Genomic DNA, 6,087 nt, shown 5'->3' on the forward strand with positions numbered 1-6,087 from the left:
AGGAGAGAAAGCGGTGGGTCCAAGATTGGACCCTGGCAGTAATACGGTCAATTAAGGTAGTACAGTTTGCCTTACCCAGTATGGAAGAAATAATAGGTACCCCTAAGTAACGAACCGGAAGCTTACCTTCCTGAAAACCAAACGCCCAAAGGATACGGTTCCTCAGAGAAGGCAAGCCACCTGAAAGAAACACTTCACTTTTATTCCTATTCGGTGATAGACCACTCCAAGAGGAAAATATATCCAAACCTCTTTTAAGTAAAGCCACTGAGGCCCAGTCAGCCTGACAGACAAGGAATACATCATCAGCGAAGAAGAGGTGAGACAAGCTAACCCGTTTGCATCTCCAATAATACTTAAAGTCCTTCGCAGAAGTGCGATCATTAATAATCCCCGAAAAAATCTCCAACACAAGGGTGAAAAGATAAGGAGACATAGGGTCTCCCTGCCTAAGGCCTCGCCTCCCTGGAAAGAACCCATGTAGCTCACCATTAATAGAAATGGAATACTTTGGAGTTCGAACGCATACCATAATAAGATGGACCATCCACTGAGGGAAGCCAAATGCCAACAGGGTTAACTCTAGGAAATCCCAATCTACTATATCGTATGCCTTTTGGAAGTCCACTTTGATTGCACACTTCAGCGTATAAGGATCCAAATGGAAACCAGCAAAGAGTTCCTGAACCAACAAGTATGTTATCCCTAATTCTTCGGCCTTTCACAAAAGCATTCCGAGAGGGACTTATCAAGTCACTCAATACAGAAGCTATACGATTGGCCAGAATTTTGGAGATAACTTTGTAGATGGTATTACAGCAAGCAATAGGTCTAAAATCCGTCACTAAACAAGCATTCGGAACTTTAGGCACAAGTGCAAGGATAGTATTGTTTACCTGTCTAAGAAGTTGCCCAGAAGAAAAGAAATCACGCACCACCTCTAACACCGAAGGCCCAACAATATTCCAATTGGTTCTATAAAATTCAGATGTGAAGCCAGCCGGCCCCGGGGCTTTACCACGTGGAAGGAAAATAATGTGTTACGGATTTCTTCATCGAAACAGGAGAAGCGAGGTAAGCCACCTGATCTTCCGTAAGAGGACGACGAATAAACTCTTTTAAATATTGCATAGAAGGCATAGCAATGGCAGCCTGCGAAGTGAGGAGCTCCGAAAAGTAAGAAACAAAGACTTGCGGTACTTGATTTGGGTCTGAATTGAGGAGACCAGAAGAATCTCTAACCGAGAGTATCCGGTTTACCAGTTGCCTCCTACTAACCGAGCGATGAAAGAATTTGGTATTGCGATCGCCTTCCTTCAACCATCGGATTCTCGATTTCTGTCTATAAAAAGACTCCTCCTCTCTATGCAAGTCCACAAACAAACAACGCTGAATTTTTTTAATGTCCGCGAGAGCAACATTATCCGGGTTTTGCTGAAATTCCACCTGAGTGCAATATAAAGTCTCCCCTGCTTCCGCTGTTCTAGAAGAAATATTAGAGTAAGCATCCTTGTTAAGTTGTTTCAGCTGGCCTTTCAAGATCTTCAACTTGGTCACAAGTCTGAACATGGGTACTCCATGAACAGGGCTACCCCAAACTTAGTGAACAATAGATCGAAAATTCAGATGTTCGGACCAGAAATCAAAGTATTTAAAAGGCTTTCGCATATTAAGAGGGTTAAGAACTCTGACCACCATGGGAGAGTGATCTGAAATGCCCGGATTGAGAAATTTTGCTTCCGAAAAAGAGAACTCCAAATTCCACTTCAAATTCACCAAAACCCGGTCTATCTTCCTCATTTTTGTTGAAGTAGACCAAGTGTATCGAAAGCCAATATACCTAAGATTCACTAGCTCCGTTTGCGCTAAGCAATTAGCAAACTCATCAAAATAAGGAATCCAAGAGTTTGAACTACCAACTCGGTCGACGGATCTTTAATGGCGTTGAAGTCTCCGCAACAAGCCGTGGTGAGTCCCGCAATGATTATTGAAATGGAGGAGGTTCTCCCACAAAGGTCTTCTCCGCACAAAGTATGCTCTCCATAGATCGCAGAAATATAACAACTCAGCCCCGAAAGGTTTAATTTTAAACAACCATGTATAGCCCGGGAATTGGTAGAAATAGATTCATAACTAACCAAACGGGATTCCACCCAACCCAAATTCTACCACTGTGGGGCGTATTCATAGTTGGCAATCCACCTCCAACCCCTTATCAAAGTAGAGGAGATAAACTCAAATAAGGATTTAGGAACCTTAGTCTCAATTAAGCCGACAAGGCATAAACCGTTGGCAGACATGAATCTCTTGATTTCAGCCCGCCTCACGGGATTCATGAGACCTCTAACATTCCAAAAGCCTATATACATATTTACAAAAGCACACGGGGAAATCACCTTCTTTTTGGAACCCTACGACGGTTAGCAGCCGCTTTAGGCTTCACCGAAGGAGGTGGGTCCGGGTGAAGCAGCAGAAGTTGCTCTTGGACGGATTCAGGCCCTACACTCTTCGGGGAGCCTTCGGAGAAGGGAATCCTGCACAAGAGGTCTTCATCATCCGAAATAGCTTGAATGCTGGAACTACAAATATCCTCGAGCACTCACGGGATATTGAGGCAAAGAGAAGTGTCCATCTTCAATAGGTTTCCAAAGTAGGTTCCCGATTAAACAAACCATCCGCTCTTCGAGTTTTTTAATTTCAGGGACTGCCCTTCTTCAGCCGGCGAGGCTGGGCCAAGACAAGCATCATCTTTGTCCACATGCATGTTCTTTTTGCCCTTTACTTGCTTCCATCCCTGGTCAACATCCGGGAAGAGCTCAGCACTAAAAGGTACAGAATCCAACAAAGCCAGATCACGCTCACCACCAGACTCGAAGCAATCATCACCACCCTTCTCCAATTGTGGAACATTATCCTTAGGAATCGCATCTAACAGCAAACTAGCAGCCGGGGAAATATCGGACCTTTCCGAATTTTGCTTCTGGTGATTCAAGGCTCCAGTTGGAGCAGGAGGAACAAGGGTTGTTGCATTTCCTTGAGAAGAACAGGAGCCATCAGCCACATGCTGTGGGATAACTCTTGCAACATCAGATCTAGCATCCAGAGGAGAAGGAGCAGCAGCATTTCGAGCAGCTGCAGGGCTACACTTATGTCCAAACATACCACAGCTGGAGCAGGGAGAGGGTCTCCATTTGAATTCCACTCCAACTTCACACGATTCTCCATTATGCACCACTTGGATGGAGTCACAGATAGGTTGATCAGCTGTAATTTCCACACACACCCGAGCAAATGATAGCATATCCATTTGCTCCGTTCTCTTGTCTACATACAATGGCTTTCCCACAGAACTTGTGTGGCATCCCAAAATTCAAAGTCAAGCTATAAGGTGTTAAAGCCTCTAATTAGGTTATGAAATTACCTATGGTTTATGCTTTAGCCATTAGTCTCTTTTTAAGATTAGGTGATTTGTGCTTATGTTTATGAGATTCTAAATTAGATAGATTAATGATGATAATCTATGCTTGGCCATGCACCTTATGAATTAAATAAAATGTCACAAGACTTTGGCGATGTGGAATTTCAAATTTAAAATTTATAGAAGAAATTATGAAAAGGGGAAAATTTAAATTTTATTAGGATGGGCCTTAAGCCCATTGGCCTAAGCTTTAGTGGGCCAAGCTAGTCGGCCCAATTAGGCCCACGGTGGGGCTGTCGACCGGCCCATTGAGGCCCAAGAAGAAGGTGGCCGGCCCATGCATGGGTCTTGCCAAGTGGCAAGAAGAGCCTCCATGCATTGGTCCATTTAAGTGGCATGTGATGATTACTAATGATGAGGTTTAGGGGAAATAAAAGGGAAGGAGAGAGGAGAGAGAGTGGCCGGTTGCTTGTTTGCCCAAGGGAGAGAGAAATTGTGTGAGAGGGAGAGGGAGAGAGTGGCCGAGAGAGGAGAAGCCGAGGAGGGAGTCGCCGTCGCTCGCCGTCCGTCCGCCGTGATCACCGCCGTGTGCCGTCGTCTGTCTGGTCTAGAGGCAAGTTGGAGTCCTCTAGCTGCTCTTGCATGTGTGTGTGTTACATGTATGTCGAATTTTGGGTGATTAGGAGAGGAAAACCGAAGCTTGGATGGCTTGTTCTTGAGTGGTGTTGCTGTTTTCGCTTGAACAGTTTGAGTCAGAATGTTGTGTGAGCTTGCATACATGTTTAGAGTCAGATTTTGGCTTCAATCTCTTCATGAAAGTTGTATCTAACATATTAAACTACAACATAGTAAAATTTGGTGGAAAATGATGGAGATTTGAGGGGTTAAAATCTCATCCTACGGAGACCTCAGATCTGGAAAGATTTCACTGACCTTTTGATGGATTTGCGGTTGCATGTTGATTTATGCTAGGAATCTCTTTTCGATATTTTCATGAAAGTTGTAGGGGACATCTTATACTACAACATAATAAAATTTGAAGTGAAATGAACAAGTATAACCTAGTAAATCGACTAGATCTTGAAGACGGTAATTCTGGAGATGTATTACAGGACACCCGACACTTCATGGACCTAAATGTCAACTATAATCTGAATATTTGACTTGTATCTCTTCACGAAACTTGTAGAGAACATTTTGATGTATAACATATCCAAATTTCAGAGGAAAAGAAGAAGAATATGTAGGTGAAAACTCAGTATTTCGGAGAAGCATGTACTGGACGTTTCGGTGTTGGATCCAGAAGCTTCGTGAGACTGTAGAAAATAATCTAAAAAGAATATGACTTGGAAGTCTTGATGAAAAATGTAATTTAATGTCTTGGTTATATCTCGGTAAAATTTCGTAATTTTTTGAGGTCGTATGGATATTTTAATCGAATTTCTTCGGAAACTGTGCATTCTGATTTCATCCGAAAATTATATGCTGTTTTGTGTGATTTATGGAATTATGTGAAATTTTATTTGGCTATGTATTCTACATGAAATCATCATCCTATTGTCTTGTTTATCACTTGCCTTAATTTTATGATTTTTGAGATTTTATAAATAATTAAATTTAATATTTTTGAAAATGGCACAAGCTGGAATTTAAATAAAATAAAAATAAAAAGGGCATGATAAATGGATTATTTTAATTGGCATAAATTCCATGAATTTTATTTTATAAATAATTGCACCATGTAGTATGTGTGATGAGGTCTTGATGTATGCATTGAGATGCATGTGTGAATTCAAATGCCGAGCATGATTGCCGATTTCCAATACATCATATGACATGCTAAATTAAGACCGAAATTGGTGAACATGAATAATGTTAAATGAGGAGATGGTTGTGGTGGATGATGATGATGCCCAGAATGTATAGAGATACATTGCCGGATGACCCTGGGAGATTCAGGATGCCCGGAATGTGGGGGGCCGAAAGCCCTGTCGGAGGTTTTTGCCCGAGGGGAATGCCTTGCGATGCCAGGATTGAGGTGCGGGATGCCCAGCCAGGGAGTGTAAATGCCGGAAGCCCTGTCGAAGGTCTTTGCCTGAGGGGAATGCCTCGTGATGCCAGTTGGGATGCGAGATGCCCAGAATGTGGGGGGCCCGGATGCTCGGAATGTGGGGGGGCCGGATGCCCAGTGGCCTGGAATGGCTGAATGCCGGAGGTTTTCTTTCTCGCATGGGATGCGAGTGTAAAATATGAGATGAAAGTAGTGATCCGAGGAAGGGTGATGTGGTGATCGAATGGAAAGTTAAAAGTGGAAAATTGAACCATGCATGATATGATATGACATGATGATGATGAACACCTATGATATATGATGATATGCATGATGATGATGATGATGATGATGATCACCTATGGCATGATGATATGCATGATGATGATGATGATGATGATGATGATGATGATGATATATGATGATATGCATAATGATGATATATGATGATATGCATGATGATGATGATGATGATGATGATATATGATATAGCATGATGATGATGATGATGATATATGATATAGCATGATGATATGTCATGATGATGATGACATGTGTGATGTGATGCTGCCATGATGATAACGACATGTGTGATGTGATGATGCCATGACGATAACGA

Source organism: Eucalyptus grandis, chromosome 9 (assembly GCF_016545825.1).
Source record: "Eucalyptus grandis isolate ANBG69807.140 chromosome 9, ASM1654582v1, whole genome shotgun sequence".
NCBI lineage: Eukaryota > Viridiplantae > Streptophyta > Magnoliopsida > Myrtales > Myrtaceae > Eucalyptus > Eucalyptus grandis.